Raw genomic sequence first — 18,077 nt, 5'->3', positions numbered from 1 at the left:
GCCAATGTTAAATTCCTCTAGCACTCTCTCTACAAAAACTAAGCAGAATCTATTAACCCCTATTCTACACTACCCCTTTAAAGAGCTGTCGTGGATGTGGGATATAGTTCTGTGTTTATCCTGTGTGACCTAATGTGCTAAGGTCAAGTCCATTCAGAACATTGCTCTTTTGCTTAGGTCACACCTTAATATAAAGAAGCCACAGCTTATTGTAAGATTAGAAAGAATGTTACAAGACTTAAATCAGCAACATACAACCACATAGACCCTTACTCAGCACCGCACAAGCGTGCCCACCCTTACTCAGCAATACTGTACAAGGCCACACGCCTTGTCTCAGCAGTACACAACCACACTTCTGGACGCTACAACACAAACAATAGGAAATGTAAAACTCAGCCTGTCTGCTGGAGAAAAAAGAGCACATCCCTCTGTCCACATGTAACTGTCAGCGTATGTGTCTCGATTGCTTTCATCCTGTGCCTGTCAATGTTTGTCTACACTTGTGCCAATCTGTATATATATATGTCAGCCCGCATTAAGATATACAACGTGGGGTATAATAGTACGTCTATGTCTAGGTTCTTCTTTGACAAGGATTTTTGTTTTAATAGTATTTGTTTTAACTTATTTAGGAGTTGGCTAGACAGCAACTCTTGCCACACAATGCCAGGCATGGGAGGATGGTACAAATGAGTGATGGACCCAAGAGGCTGCCCCATACTACTTTTCCCTTATTACAAAAAGGGAAGGTGGAAACAACCCCAATCCCTTTGCTTCTGCAATAGTTGGGTCGGGGAACCAGAAAAGGCTCAAGTGTCCTGTTATGAAGATTGTATGGTGACATGATCCTGCCGCAGCATGCCCCATTTTTGCTTTTGCCTTGAGGCAATTCATCTCTTTCTGTCCTTCTCTGGTGAGTTATTGAAGTCCGGACAGTTTTCCCTTTGTTTTTGGTCAAGTTCTGATGAAAGGCAAAGTAATTCTTGTGGATTTGTAATGTCAATGATAATGTAGCACAAGATTTGCACTTGGTGAGTAGGAAAAGTGAAACCCCTATCTGTTGCAGAATATGGACTGCTGTGTATCATTTTTGTAGCATATCCTCTTTAAAGACCATGTACTTCATGGATTGTATATATATTCTGTTGCCCTTTAATATGATTTTGTTTTGCAGGATCTGCAAGATGGACTTGGATACCCTCCAGTACCAATGTATCAGAATCTTGTTATGACTTGATTAATGAAATGGGAGGCATCTGACAGACAATAAAAAAGGTGTATTGTCCTATCTAAGCAATTGGGGAGTCTATTGCTGATTGGGTGATGATAGATATATGGGGTAAAGCCAATAGAAAGGGGCTATAGAGATGCGTTGAGCAACATAGCATGCCAGACTGGAATATTGGTGGTCAAACAAAAGAAGTTGATTATCAGGGCTAATAACCTACATGTTAGGTGGAAAGTAAAGGTACTGTCACACTTAGCGATGTACCAGCGATCCCGACCAGCGATATGACGCTGTCAGGATCGCTGGTACATCGCTAAGTGGTCGCTAGTGAGCTGCCACACAGGCAGATCTCACCAGCGACATCACTGGGGACGGGGGTCGCTACTTACCTGTCACACTAGGCGATCCTGCGTCCTCCCGCCCGGCTCCACGCTTGTCGCTCGTCTCTCCACAGGAAGCCCAGCGGGAAGCTGACAACGAGAAACAGTCCAGGACGTTCTCGCGCGATCATCGATAACCAGCGGGGGAGCCGGTCGTAGGTAAGTATCAGACACAGCGATGTCGCTAGCAATATCGCTATAACGTCACAAGTTATAGCGATATTGCTAGCGATATCGCTTAGTGTGGCAGTACCTTAACTGTAAGGTTGCAAAGTTTGAGTGTGATGACTAATTGGCCTGTGAGGAGGTGCAGGAGGAGATTTCGTCTGTGACCGAACACTGACCTTAGAGTGAAAGTCAGGTTGACTGTCAGTCTTGCCAAGTGAAGCTTAGTAAATGAGTCACAGAATGGGTTGTAAGCTGGTAACTGACTGAAGAGATCTTGGACTGATAGAAGTGTACCTTCAATGTGGCAGGCCTGTGAGTTTGTGTGTGGGCTTCCACCTACAAGCTAATGGCTCAGGAGTAGAAATCGGTTATTGATTAGCTCTGTAAGTCTGAAAGGACTGTGGGAATGGTCACCTGGTGGAGCAAGAGGGTAGATGATGGTGATGAGCTTAAACCAGGGGAGTTTAAGGTAGAGAGAATCCCTTTCTGCCTACATCTGATGTCTAGTTGTTTTGTATGCCAGAAATGTCTCCTGGGAGCATAATCCTTAAAATGTCTTATTCCATGTATTATTATTATTTTTTATTATAGAAGCCATTTATTCCATGGCTTTACATGTGAAAAGGGGTATACGCAATTAAAAACAAGTACAATAATATTTAACAAAACAAGTCACCAACTGGTACAGGAGGAGAGAGGACCCTGCAGGTTGCATGCAGGTGTGGGAGGAACGACCCCCGTTGAGTGTCCGGGCCGGAACCAAGGGAGCCGTCATCTGGGTTCCGGGGGAAACTGTCCCCAGGGGACAGAGTTCGAGGACGGACCGTTGTGACAGACAGATGGGCTGGGGGAGGGACCAGTATAAAGGAGGCGGGGAATCCCCGGGACGATGAGTCAGCAGACCGGGAAAGAGGCAACAGGAGACCGTGGGAGCGACTACAAGATAGGGCGAACTACCAGTGCCAGGGAAGACACCGACTGAGGACTCCAGAGGGACGGCGCCAGGGCGATCATCCGAGATTTGCTGCCCCGCTCCAGCCCGCGGCCACTGCGGCCCCAGTTCGACACGAGGCAGAAGTGGCCCTGATGGCGTTGGATGGGGAAGCCCGGGATACCATAATGTTGAGGCCCCGGGGGCAGCGAAACACCTTCATCAGGGTGTTACAGGTCTTAGAAAAGGCCTATGGGGACCCGACCGATGTGGGGGAACTGAGAACCCAGATGTTTAGACGCATGCAGAAAGAGGGGGAAACAGTGACCCAGTATATGAATGTTTTGCAGGAACTGTTTTTAGCCACTGAAAGGAAGAATGGAGTCGGCGTGGGGACCGTGGACGTAACATTACGTGACCTGTTAGTGACCGGGTTACGAGACACCCTGACAAGACAGGCTTTGCGAGTGCAGGTGCGAGTGGACCCACATCTGACCTTTTCAGAGATAGGGAAGGAGGCACGGGTTCAAGAGCAGGAGCAAGAGGTGACGGTCCCCGTGGGGATGGCTCGGAGTATCGAAGCATCCATAAGTGCCCTGAGCGAACCCCACTGGGTACAAGAGGTGAAGCAAGAGATACAGAGTATTAAGGGTGAACTGGCCGAAGCCAAGAAAGCGGCCACAAGGAGTCAGCAAAGGCCGGGTAAAGGAGGCATGAACCATCGCGGCCCCCACCCAAGTCAGTCCCCACGACCATTTGCCTGTTACGATTGTGGAGAATTGGGACGCTCCGCCCGAGAGTGCCCACGTTCCAGGGGGAACCTGCCCCGCTGGCCAAGAGGAACAGAGGACCCTGAGCCATGGGGACGCCGCCCGGAGCTGGAGCTCATCACACGGGGTGGAGGAAGTCACGAAGACCTGGTCACGCGGTGCCCAGTGTTATGGGCAAAGGTCGAAGGCCATGCCGTGCGATGACTAGTAGATACGGGATTGCAAGTTACGACCATGCCAGAGACTTATTTTCGGCAGTATTTTCCCGAAGCAGTGAGACCTCAGTGGGGGACAGTGATAAAGTTGGTAGCCGCCAACCAGCTACCAGTTCCTGTTGTCAGAGTAGCCTGGATGCAGATTTCGATAAGCGGCAAATCACTCGGCCACCGGGGAATGGTCGTGACCCAGGGAGACACAAACAGCAAACAACCGGTTATTCTGGGTATGAACATACTACGAGAGTTCGGCAACCTCCTCTTCAATGAACCCACACAAGAGACTCTGAGCCACTGGAGTTCTCGCACGACCCAAGGGCTGGTCTTTCAGCGGTTGGTGAGGAAGGCGAGAGTGCTCCAGGAGTGCCAAGAGGGTGAGGCGCTGGGCAAGGTCATCGCACCGGGTGCTTCCTCCAGGGCAGACGGTGGTAGCTCTGCCGATCCGCACCCCGATGCCACTGGAGGGTGTGGAGGTGCAGGTGGAACCATGTTACTCGGAGTGCCTGCACCCTGGCATACTGGTAGCCCACTCCCTGGCCACGGTGCGGGAGGGGACCGTCCTGGTGCGTTGTGTCAACCTGGAAGACCAAGATATCGCCCTGAAGCCCCAGGCCGAAATGGCCAAACTAGTGAGGTCTTTGGAGGAGATGCTGCCGGACCCCGCGGTCCAGTTGAAGGTGCAGCCCGGAGATCCTTTGGCAGTAACGGTATGAACCCAACAGACTGCCGTAACCTCGACCCAGGAGAAAGGTCGAGCCATCCTGGAAAAAATGCGGGCCGAACTTTCTGGCCTAGCGCCAGCCCAACTTCTCCAGGTAGAGACACTTCTTGGACAATTTTTCAGTGTCTTCGCCAGCCACAAGGACGACTTCGGATGTACCACAGCCATCACGCATGGAATCCCCACGGCAGGAGCGGCCCCCATCCGGGAGCGATATCGGCAAATACCACCGCAGCTATACCAGGAAGTGAAGACTCTATTAGCCCAAATGCTCCGGAAGGGGGTCATGCGAGAAAGCCAGAGACCTTGGGCGGCCCCTATTGTCCTGGTTCGGAAAAAAGATGGCACTCTGCGTTTTTGCGTGGATTATCGGAAGTTGAACGCCTGCACCATCAAGGATTCGTATCCACTGCCTCGCATAGAAGAGTCTCTGTCCGCCCTGGGGAACGCGACGTACTTCTCAACCCTAGACCTGGCCAGTGGGTACTGGCAGGTGCCGATGTCGGAGGAAGACAGAGCCAAGATGGCATTCATCCTTCCCATGGGACTGTTCGAGTTCAATCGGATGCCGTTTGGGCTGGCCAACGCCCCAGGAACTTTTCAGCGGTTGATGGAGCGGTGTCTAGGAGACCTCAACTTTGAAGCTACGTTGATATACCTGGACAATATTATCATCTATTCCGCCACGTTCGAGGACCACCTGAAGCGGTTGGGGCAGGTGCTTGGCCGGCTGCAGATGTACGGGTTAAAGGTAAAGCCCCAGAAATGCCACCTGTTCCGCACCCAGATCGAATACTTTAGGCACACCGTCTCGGCAGAGGGCGTCCGACCATCCCTGGAAAAGGTCGCTGCCATCCGGGTGTGGCCTACCCCCGAAACTGTAAAGGACGTGTGGGCCTTCTTGGGGTTGGCCGGTTACTACCATCGATTCGTGAAGAATTTTGCATGCCGAGCTCGAGCCCTGCAAGACCTGCTGAAGGGCGCTCCCGCCGGGGCGAATGGACGGAAGATCCAGTGGCAGCAACCGCAAGAGGATGCGTTTCAAGATTTCAAAGCTGCTCTATCGGACGCCCCGGTATTGGCGTATGCGGATTTCTCGCAACCGTTTATCCTGCATACCGACGGGAGCCTCCAGGGACTAGGAGCTGTGTTGTCACAGGTGCAGGACAGCCGGGAGAAAATGATTGCCAATGGTAGCCGGTCGCTGCACGACTCAGCACGTAACCCGGACAATTACAGCTCCTTTAAGCTCGAGCTCCTCGCGGTAGTGCGGGCAATGACGGAGCGATTCGCAGAGTACCTGGCGGGCTCCGAAGTAGTAGTGCGGACCGATAACAACCCGTTAGCCCATTTGGAGAATGACAAACTGGGGGCCCTAGAGCAGCGGTGGGTGGCTCGGATGGCCAAATTCAAGTATAAGACCATCTACAAACGGGGTGCTGAAAACGTGCATGCCGACGCGCTCTCCAGAATCCGATACACCACCCCAGGAAGAAGTCGAGACGACGAATTAGAAGCAGACGAGACGCCGTTCGCCCTCACCACCGCCGCGCCTACAGTCAACATGCAGGAAGAGCCTCATCCGGGGCTCCTAGGAGGGATGCTGGAACAGCCTCGTGACAAATGGACATGCAGCAACAGGAAGATACAGAAGTTGGACTCCTGCGCCGATGGGTGACCACTGGTGAATTGCCCACTGGCTCACAGAGACAGGCTTTGACCCAAGATATGTTGCTAATGTTGCGCCAATGGGAAAAACTAATCATCAAAAAGCCATGTCACGAATCACGTCAGCTACGATATGGCAGGTGATTGTGCCGGAGCCCATATCAACCAACTGGCCCGGGAAGCCCATGAGAAGGGGGCTCATTTTGGGGCTCAAAAGACTTTACAATGGTTGCCTCAGATAGCATACCACCCACGCTTGAACGCTGCTGTAGAAGAAGTTTGCCGAACCTGCCGCTCGTACGAGCTCGCCAAACCCCCCACGCAACAAGCCCCGGTGCAAACTATCGTACCATCAGCCCCTCTGGAGCTTCTTACGGTGGACTATCTGACAATAGGTCCTGCCTATCAGGGATATGAACATTGTCTCGTTATGGTGGACCATTTCACCAAGTTCGCTGTGGTCACTCCCACTCGAGACCAAACAGCAGAGTCGGCCGCCTATGCGATTTGTAAGAACTTTATTCAAGTGTATGGCTGTCCACAACGAATACATTTGGACCAAGGAGCGTGCTTCCTAGGAAAAGTCATGGAAGAGCTACACCATCTTTACGGTATCGATAAATCGCGGACTACGCCGTACCACCCGCAGGGAAACGGAGCCTGCAAACAATTCAATCGCACGCTAATCCAAATGCTGCGCACCCTGGAGAGTGACCGCAAGGCCCGCTGGCCTGAATATGTCCCCGAGCTGGTGTGGATATATACAGTTAGGTCCATATATATTTGGACAGAGACAATATTTATCTAATTTTGGTTCTAGACTTTACCACAATGAATTTTAAACAAAACAATTCAGATGCAGTTGAAGTTCAGACGTTCAGCTTTCATTTGAGGGTATCCTCATTAAAATTGGATGAAGGGTTTAGGAGTTTCAGCTCCTTAACATGTGCCACCCTTTTTTTTAAAGGGACCAAAAGTAATTGGACAGATTAAATAATTGTAAATAAAATGGTCATTTCTAGTACTTGGTTGAAAACCCTTTGTTGGCAATGGACTGCCTGAAGTCTTGAACTCATGGACATCACCAGACACTGTGTTTCCTCCTTTTTGATGCTCTGCCAGGCCTTCACTGTGGTGGTTTTCAGTTGCTGTTTGTTAGTGGGCCTTTCTGTCTGAAGTTTAGTCTTTAACAAGTTAAATGCATGCACAATTGGGTTGAGATCAGGTGACTGAATTGGCCATTCACGAATATTCCACTTCTTTGCTTTAATAAACTCCTGGGTTGCTTTGGCTTTATGCTTTGGGTCATTGTCCATCTGTAGTATGAAACGACGACCAATCAGTTTGGCTGCATTTGGATGGATCTGAGCACACAGTATGGCTCTGAATACCTCAGAATTCATTCGGCTGCTTCTGTCCTGTGTCACATCATCAATAAACACTAGTGACCCGGTGCCACAGCCATCACACTGCCTCCGCCGTGTTTTACACATGATGTGGTATGCTTTGGATCATGAGCTGTACCACACCTTCGCCATACTTTTCTCTTTCCATCATTCTGGTAGAGGTTGATCTTGGTTTCATCTGTCCAAAGAATGTTCTTCCAGAACTGTGCTGGCTTTTTTAGATGTTTTTTAGCAAAGTCCAGTCTAGCCTTTTTATTCTTGATGCTTATGAGTGGCTTGGACCGTACAGTGAACCCTCTGTATTTACTTTCATGCAGTCTTCTCTTTATGGTAGATTTGGATATTGATACGCCTACTAGAGTTGAGCAACTTTTGGTTTTTTAGGGTCGAGTTTCGTTTCGTGAAACCCGACTTTTCCAAAAGTCGGGTCGAGCAAGATCGTCCGATTATAGGGAAAAGTCGGGGTTGTCCCAAAACACGAAACCCAATGTAAGTCAATGGGGAATAAAAGTCGGCAGTGAGAGGAGGACAGGAAACACACCTACAGTGCCCATTTGAATGCCAAAAGCATCAATTCTTCTTATATAAGCTTGTCAACCTTAATTAACTTCATAATACAAGTTACGCACTGAAAAATGGGGGTTATTTGGCTAAAGTTGTGGGGGGGAGGGCTGGCTGCAGGTTTTCATGTGCCCTGGGCGAAAGAGTGCCCCTTTAACACATACCACAACTCATCATGCTCCGATACGGCAGAGAAATAGCGGTATAGTACAATGAAAAATACCTCACTTTTTACATCTCATGACGAGGCCCATCTATTTCTCCATACAGAATCATTGGTCCCATATAATGTTTGAAACAGTATATGATGAGCTCCACATAATGCTACAGTATATGTTGGTCCCCATGGATGAAGCTCCACTGTCTTATGGGCCCAAATAATGCTCCAAACATAATGGGCCCCATTTCTAATGCTCTAGTGTATAATGGGCCCTGTAAATGCTGCTCCAGTGTCTGATGTCCACCTTTGGAATGTTCCAGTGTATGGTGGGCCCCATCTATCATTCTCCAGAGTATAGTGCTCCCCAAAAATTGCTGTCCCAACATTGAAAACAATCAAATAAGTCTCCTCGCTAGGGAATCCCTGTACTAGTCTAGACTCCTCGTCGTCCCCATCTTCCATCTCACTGCACAGTATTTCAACTTTGCAAGTGCTGTAATCCTGGGCAAGCAGGGGGGGCCCACTCGTTGGCGACGGCACTGGCACAGGGCCCCTGATAGTACGGTGGTGTGTCTGATGGCGGGTGGGCCGAACCTGCACTTTCATCTGCAGCTTCCTCTTTGTCACCGTGTAAGATGGCACTGTATATGGGAAGGGTAACCTGAGTTTCATCAGGGTCAGATTCAGGCCGGGTAGCGTGCGAGGGGAATGTAGTGGCCTGGGTCAATGTACCAGCAGATTCATCGAGCAGTGGCTGGGCATCAGTGCACTTGTGTCGCCCCCAGGAGTACGGTCGCCACAGTGGCATTACCTTCTTCCTAGGGAGTGTGATGTCATGCTTGGGAGCAACGAAGGATTTCTCTAGCAGGTTAACTGATTGGGCGGCGTTATTCCCACGAGTCATGACCCTCCAAACAGCGTTCATGAAGGCAAAGTGTTTGTTTTACGTGGGCAGTATGGTTGCAAAGCTGAACCTTAAAGGAATGTCCAGAAGGGCACCACCAGGAGTGGAGCCTACGGTTAAATTCGACTCCACCTGGGAAACCTCAACCATGCCAGCTACAGAACAGATGCACACATTGCAAGCTTAATTCCGTTAACGAACGAGACTCCGTCATGCCCCGCGGTCCGAGTCCGGCTTACTAGAGGGACACGTGAGGCTCTGGCACATGAGATTGGCCAATAACTGGTGTGTCATGCCCTTACATGTCCGTGGCTGCATGTGCGCTACACTGAAAAGGCCAGCGTTTGTCGCTTACAGGTGCAGATAACCCGCTGAACAACGTTAGTGATGGGGATCACTGATTACAATTATTACCCACGAACAATGATTTCCCAGTAAGTGCAGGTCAACCGCAGTTCCGGAATTAGGCCTAACCGTCATTCCTGAAAAAATGAAAAACTTACGTGTGCAAACCACAGGTGCTGTAGCTTGCTTAACAGCTCGCCAGCCGTTCTCACGCCCAGTATGGATTACACGTGATTGCACAAAGGTGAGAAAGGGTACCGTATCCCCAGATAACATGTATGGATAGCGTACACATTCAAAATATATGTCTCAGGAGGCATGCTCAGACGGTGTTAGGCCCAGTATGGATTGCACGTGATTGCACAAAGGTTAGAAAGGGTACCGTATCCCCGGATAACATGTATGGATAGCGTACACATTCAAAATATATGTCTCAGGAGGCAGGCTCAGACGGTGTTAGGCCCAGTATGGATTGCACGTGATTGCACAAAGGTTAGAAAGGGTACGGTATCCCCGGATAACATGTATGGATAGCGTACACATTCAAAATATATGTCTCAGGAGGCAGGCTCAGACGGTGTTAGGCCCAGTATGGATTGCACGTGATTGCACAAAGGTTAGAAAGGGTACCGTATCCCCAGATAACATGTATGGATAGCGTACACATTCAAAATATATGTCTCAGGAGGCAGGCTCAGACGGTGTTAGGCCCAGTATGGATTGCACGTGATTGCACAAAGGTTAGAAAGGGTACCGTATCCCCGGATAACATGTATGGATAGCGTACACATTCAAAATATATGTCTCAGGAGGCAGGCTCAGACGGTGTTAGGCCCAGTATGGATTGCACGTGATTGCACAAAGGTTAGAAAGGGTACCGTATCCCCAGATAACATGTATGGATAGCGTACACATTCAAAATATATGTCTCAGGAGGCAGGCTCAGACGGTGTTAGGCCCAGTATGGATTGCACGTGATTGCACAAAGGTTAGAAAGGGTACCGTATCCCCAGATAACATGTATGGATAGCGTACACATTCAAAATATATGTCTCAGGAGGCAGGCTCAGACGGTGTTAGGCCCAGTATGGATTGCACGTGATTGCACAAAGGTTAGAAAGGGTACCGTATCCCCGGATAACATGTATGGATAGCATACACATTCAAAATATATGTCTCAGGAGGCAGGCTCAGACGGTGTTAGGCCCAGTATGGATTGCACGTGATTGCACAAAGGTTAGAAAGGGTACCGTATCCCCGGATAACATGTATGGATAGCGTACACATTCAAAATATATGTCTCAGGAGGCAGGCTCAGACGGTGTTAGGCCCAGTATGGATTGCACATGATTGCACAAAGGTTAGAAAGGGTACCGTATCCCCAGATAACATGTATGGATAGCGTACACATTCAAAATATATGTCTCAGGAGGCAGGCTCAGACGGTGTTAGGCCCAGTATGGATTGCACGTGATTGCACAAAGGTTAGAAAGGGTACCGTATCCCCAGATAACATGTATGGATAGCGTACACATTCAAAATATATGTCTCAGGAGGCAGGCTCAGACGGTGTTAGTTAGGCCCAGTATGGATTGCACGTGATTGCACAAAGGTTAGAAAGGGTACCGTTTCCCCGGATAACATGTATGGATAGCGTACACATTCAAAATATATGTCTATACATCAGGAGGCAGGCTCAGACAGTGTCAGGCACAGTATGGATTTGACGGCCCAGATTACACAGCGGAGGAGCAGGGAGAGGTAAAGATTGCAAATGCTGGGGCCCTGCCCAAGCAAGGGGGGCCCACTCGTGGGCGTCGGTACTGGCACTGGGCCCCTCATAGTACAGCGGTGTGTCTGACGGCGGGTGTGCACCACCACCGTCAGAGACACTTGATTGCACTATGAGGGACCCTGTGCCAGTGCCCGCGCCCAAGAGTCGGCCTACCCACCTGTCCAGGGCAACGGCACTCGCACGGTGTCGTGCGCTAGGTGGTGACCCCGGCCATGGGGGGGAGGCAGCACAGTTAGGGAGTTTTAGAAAGTGGCATATGTTGATGTTGGACATTCACCTGATGCAAAAGGCGAAATAGGTGAAGTCCCAGGAAGAGGTGGACCAAAGCAAGCCATTTTTCTGTCACCCTATGTGTCATCAGGGGAAGGTGGGACAAAATCCTTGGAAACCCATGCATGGTTCATTTTAATGAAGGTTAGATCATCCACATTTTGGGTTGACAGACGGGTCCTTTTTTCTGTCAGGATTGATCCAGCTGCACTGAAGACTCTTTCCGATAGCACACTTGCAGATGGGCAAGCGAGCTCCTGTAAGGCATATTGGGCCAATTCAGGCCAGGTGTCCAGTTTAGCAGCCCAATAGTCAAAGGGGAATGACCTGTGTGGGAGAACATCAATATGGGAGGAAAAGTAGTTTGTAACCATAGTTGACAACTGCTGTCTCCTGTCACTTTCCATCGATGCAGTATTACCAGTTGTGTGAGCGGTATTTGAAAAATCAGTCCACAACATTGTCATGAAACCCCTGTCTCCAACGCCACTTCTGCTGTGTGCACCACGAACACCTCTGCCAAGCTGCCCCCGGCCCGTACGGCTCGTGTGAGAACCATCACCGCTGCTGTGTGCTGGGAATGCCTCAAGCAACCGATTTACCAGAGTTGCTTGTTTATTAGCCAATATTAGGTCAAGGTTCTCCTGTGGCATGATGTTTTGTAATTTGCCTTTATAGCGTGGATCCAGGATGCTGGCCAACCAGTAGTCGTCATCGTTCATCATTTTGGCAATGCGGGGGTCCCTTTTTAGGATCTGCAAGGCATAATCTGACATGTGGGCCAATGTTCCCGGTGTCAATGATGCACTGCGAGTGCTGGGTGGAGGAGCACTTTCTGGCAAATCCACATCCCTCCAGTCACGCACAAACCCTGTACCAGACCTTGCCACGCCAACATTTTCACTTGCCCCACGAGATGCATCCTCCTCCCCTAAGTAATCATCCCCATCATCATCCTCCTCCTCCTCTTCTTCCTCCACCTCGTCCAGGAGAGGTCCCTGAGCAGACAATGGCTGAATGTCATCAAGGATTCCCTCCTCCTCTTCCTCCTCATCAACATTGGCTGCAGACGCCTGCTCCTTAAGGTGCATCAAAGTTTGCATGAGCAGACGCATAAGTGGGATGCTCATGCTTAGGATGGCGTCGTCTGCGCTTACCAGCCGTGTGCATTCCTCAAAACACTGAAGGACTTTACAGAGGTCTTTCAGCTTTGACCACTGCACACCTGTCAACTCCATGTCTGCTCTCAAAGTGCCTGGCCGTGTATCCTCCCACAAATGCATTATGGCCTGCCTCTGCTCGCACAGCCGCTCCACCATGTGCAGGGTGGAGTTCCACCTTGTTGCAATGTCGATAATGAGGCGGTGGTTGGGAAGGTGGAGCAATCGCTGCAGCTTCTGCATACGAACGGAGTGTACAGGTGACCGGCGGATGTGCGCGCACAGTCTTCGCACCTTCTGGAGCAGGGCTGTTAACTCCGGATAATTTTTGAGGAAGCACTGCACCACCAGGTTCAAGGTGTGAGCCAAGCAAGGTATGTGGCTGAGTTTTGAAAGGGCTATGGCTGCCACAAAATTACGGCCGTTATCACTAACTACCTTGCCTGCCTCAAGATGTACACTGCCCAGCCATGACTCAGTTTGTCGCTTCAAGTACTCGGCCAGCACCTCGGCGGTGTGTCTGTTGCCCAAACACATCATCTGCAACACAGCCTGCTGACGCTTTCCACTAGCTGCTCGATAGGGGGACACATCGTGTGCAACAGTGGCAGCTGCAGATGGAGTGCTCGTACGACTGCGCTCTGTGGACGAGCTTTCGCTTCTGGAGGAGGAGGAGGAGGGTCGAACGCCTACAGCCAACTGTTTCCTATACCGTGGGCTAGGCAGCACTGTCCCACCACCGCTGTCCCCTGTGGACCCTGCATCCACCACATTAACCCAGTGCGCAGTGATGGACACGTAACGGCCCTGGCCATGCCGACTGGACCATGCATCAGTTGTGAGGTGCACCTTTCCGCTCACTGACTGCTTGAGTGCATGGACAATGTGGTCTTTCACATGATGGTGGAGGGCTGGGATGGCTTTGCGAGAGAAGAAGTGGCGACTGGGTAGGTCATAGCGTGGTACTGCATAGGCCATGAGTTCGCGGAAAGCTGCGCTTTCCACCAACCGAAAGGGCATCATCTCAAACGAGATTAGTTTGGCAATGTGGGCGTTCAAACCCAGTGTACGCGGATGAGAGACTGAGTACTTTCTTGACCTACTCATAGTGTCTGGGAGGGTGAGCTGGACTTGAGAGCTGCATATGGTGGAAGTAGCGGTGGACAGGGCGGACTGAGAGAGGGTTGATGATGGTGATGGAGTTGGTGTTCTTTCTGATGGCCTAGAATCAGTCTTTCGTTGATATAACAGTGGGATTCCCTGACTGCTGTGGCCTTGCAACGACACCTCAACATTTGCTGCTGTGCTAACCGGTGGGCTTACAGTGGGGGAAACAATGTAGCGTTGCTGACTACCTTCGTTGTGATCAGTTGCACATGTGGCACTTGAGGTTTGGTGTTGTGTCCACGCTTGCAAGTGCATGCTGGTTAAATGTCTAAGCATGCAACTGGTATTCAAATTTTTCAGATTTTTCCCTCGGCTAAAGGTCTTTGCGCACTTCTTACAGATAACCTTGGCCTGATCATGAGGATTTTGTTCAAAAAAGTGCCACACTGCACTCTTCCTACTTTGGCAGACATTTTGCGGCCTAGCACGCTGTGATCTTTTGACCCTCTGGACAAGCTGTCCAGCAACTCTTTTGATGTTTGGAACCTGTCTTTGGAGTGCTACGGGCCTGCCAGATAACAGCTGTTGCGATGTCGATGTCTGCTGTGGATGCTCCTCATCTGAGCTATTGGAAGCAGCACCCTCTTCCCCCAATGGATGCCAATCTGGGTCAACAACTGGGTCATCCATCACCTCCTCTTCTATGTCATGTGCACCTTCCTCTGTGTCACCGTGTATGGTGGTATAGTGTGCGGGAAGGGGCACCTGAGTCTCATCAGGGTCAGAATCTGGCTCTGTACACTGCGAGGACAATGTAGTGCTCTGAGTGAATGTACCAGCAGAATCATCCATCAGCGGCTGTGCATCAGTGCACTCCATGTCAGATTCATCTTGGCCTGGGTAATTCACCATTTCACTTGATAATCCAGGCATGGTATGTGAAAACTGCTCCATGGAGTAATCAGTAGTATGGCCTGCGTCATCCTTCAATCTTGGTTGGGGTGAAGGACACAAGGAAAGGTGTGGTTCATGAACATGAGCCTCCAATGACGACTCAGTGCTTTTACTTTTTACAACTGAAGAAGAGGAGGCGATAGAGCTGGAGGCTGAGTCAGCAATGTAAGACAAAACTTTTTCCTGATGCTCTGGCTTTAAAAGCGGTTTGCCAACTCCTAGAAAACTAAGCGTTCGAGGCCTTATGTAGCCAGACGATGACGCAGGCTCAACACCTCCTGCATTCGGTCCTATTTTGCTCTTGCCACTACCATCAGATCCACCACCAACACCATCATTACCAGCTGCCAACCCCCGCCCAATTCCACGGCCTCTTCCACCAGCCTTCCTCATTTTTGGTAGAAATGTAGACAAAATCCAACAAACTATATAGTAATGTAAAACAAGGTACAAGGTGTCTATAGGACAGGGGAGATTTTGAATTTCTGCAGACACTTGTGGACACTGGACACTTTTGGATTGTGTGAGGCCCAATGAATATCTGAGCGCTATGTGACAGGCTCGATGGCACAGCTGTGACCAAAGTGACTAGAGGATAAGGGAGATTTTGAATCTCTGCACACACTTTTGGACACTGGACACTTTTGGATTGTGTGAGGCCCAATGAATATCTGAGCGCTATGTGACAGGCTCGATGGCACAGCTGTGACCAAAGTGACTAGAGGATAAGGGAGATTTTGAATCTCTGCACACACTTTTGGACACTGGACACTTTTGGATTGTGTGAGGCCCAATGAATATCTGAGCGCTATGTGACAGGCTCGATGGCACAGCTGTGACCAAAGTGACTAGAGGATAAGGGAGATTTTGAATCTCTGCACACACTTTTGGACACTGGACACTTTTGGATTGTGTGAGGCCCAATGAATATCTGAGCGCTATGTGACAGGCTCGATGGCACAGCTGTGACCAAAGTGACTAGAGGATAAGGGAGATTTTGAATCTCTGCACACACTTTTGGACACTGGACACTTTTGGATTGTGTGAGGCCCACTAATATCTGAGCGCTATGTCACAGGCTCGATGGCACAGCTGTGACCAAAGTGACTAGAGGATAAGGGAGATTTTGAATCTCTGCACACACTTTTAGACACTGGACACTTTTGGATTGTGTGAGGCCCAATGAATATCTGAGCGCTATGTGACAGGCTCGATGGCACAGCTGTGACCAAAGTGACTAGAGGATAAGGGAGATTTTGAATCTCTGCACACACTTTTGGACACTGGACACTTTTGGATTGTGTGAGGCCCAATGAATATCTGAGCGCTATGTGACAGGCTCGATGGCACAGCTGTGACCAAAGTGACTAGAGGATAAGGGAGATTTTGAATCTCTGCACACACTTTTGGACACTGGACACTTTTGGATTGTGTGAGGCCCAATGAATATCTGAGCGCTATGTGACAGGCTCGATGGCACAGCTGTGACCAAAGTGACTAGAGGATAAGGGAGATTTTGAATCTCTGCACACACTTTTGGACACTGGACACTTTTGGATTGTGTGAGGCCCAATGAATATCTGAGCGCTATGTGACAGGCTCGATGGCACAGCTGTGACCAAAGTGACTAGAGGATAAGGGAGATTTTGAATCTCTGCACACACTTTTGGACACTGGACACTTTTGGATTGTGTGAGGCCCAATGAATATCTGAGCGCTATGTGACAGGCTCGATGGCACAGCTGTGACCAAAGTGACTAGAGGATAAGGGAGATTTTGAATCTCTGCACACACTTTTGGACACTGGACACTTTTGGATTGTGTGAGGCCCAATGAATATCTGAGCGCTATGTGACAGGCTCGATGGCACAGCTGTGACCAAAGTGACTAGAGGATAAGGGAGATTTTGAATCTCTGCACACACTTTTGGACACTGGACACTTTTGGATTGTGTGAGGCCCACTAATATCTGAGCGCTATGTCACAGGCTCGATGGCACAGCTGTGACCAAAGTGACTAGAGGATAAGGGAGATTTTGAATCTCTGCACACACTTTTAGACACTGGACACTTTTGGATTGTGTGAGGCCCAATGAATATCTGAGCGCTATGTGACAGGCTCGATGGCACAGCTGTGACCAAAGTGACTAGAGGATAAGGGAGATTTTGAATCTCTGCACACACTTTTGGACACTGGACACTTTTGGATTGTGTGAGGCCCAATGAATATCTGAGCGCTATGTGACAGGCTCGATGGCACAGCTGTGACCAAAGTGACTAGAGGATAAGGGAGATTTTGAATCTCTGCACACACTTTTGGACACTGGACACTTTTGGATTGTGTGAGGCCCACTAATATCTGAGCGCTATGTCACAGGCTCGATGGCACAGCTGTGACCAAAGTGACTAGAGGATAAGGGAGATTTTGAATCTCTGCACACACTTTTAGACACTGGACACTTTTGGATTGTGTGAGGCCCAATGAATATCTGAGCGCTATGTGACAGGCTCGATGGCACAGCTGTGACCAAAGTGACTAGAGGATAAGGGAGATTTTGAATCTCTGCACACACTTTTAGACACTGGACACTTTTGGATTGTGTGAGGCCCAATGAATATCTGAGCGCTATGTGACAGGCTCGATGGCACAGCTGTGACCAAAGTGACTAGAGGATAAGGGAGATTTTGAATCTCTGCACACACTTTTGGACACTGGACACTTTTGGATTGTGTGAGGCCCAATGAATATCTGAGCGCTATGTGACAGGCTCGATGGCACAGCTGTGACCAAAGTGACTAGAGGATAAGGGAGATTTTGAATCTCTGCACACACTTTTGGACACTGGACACTTTTGGATTGTGTGAGGCCCAATGAATATCTGAGCGCTATGTGACAGGCTCGATGGCACAGCTGTGACCAAAGTGACTAGAGGATAAGGGAGATTTTGAATCTCTGCACACACTTTTGGACACTGGACACTTTTGGATTGTGTGAGGCCCAATGAATATCTGAGCGCTATGTGACAGGCTCGATGGCACAGCTGTGACCAAAGTGACTAGAGGATAAGGGAGATTTTGAATCTCTGCACACACTTTTGGACACTGGACACTTTTGGATTGTGTGAGGCCCACTAATATCTGAGCGCTATGTCACAGGCTCGATGGCACAGCTGTGACCAAAGTGACTAGAGGATAAGGGAGATTTTGAATCTCTGCACACACTTTTAGACACTGGACACTTTTGGATTGTGTGAGGCCCAATGAATATCTGAGTGCTATGTGACAGGCTCGATGGCACAGCTGTGACCAAAGTGACTAGAGGATAAGGGAGA

This window comes from Dendrobates tinctorius, unplaced genomic scaffold (assembly GCF_039654945.1).
Source record: "Dendrobates tinctorius isolate UK_male_01 unplaced genomic scaffold, ASM3965494v1 ptg000270l, whole genome shotgun sequence".
Classification (NCBI taxonomy): domain Eukaryota; kingdom Metazoa; phylum Chordata; class Amphibia; order Anura; family Dendrobatidae; genus Dendrobates; species Dendrobates tinctorius.
This window is presented reverse-complemented; position numbering follows the sequence as displayed.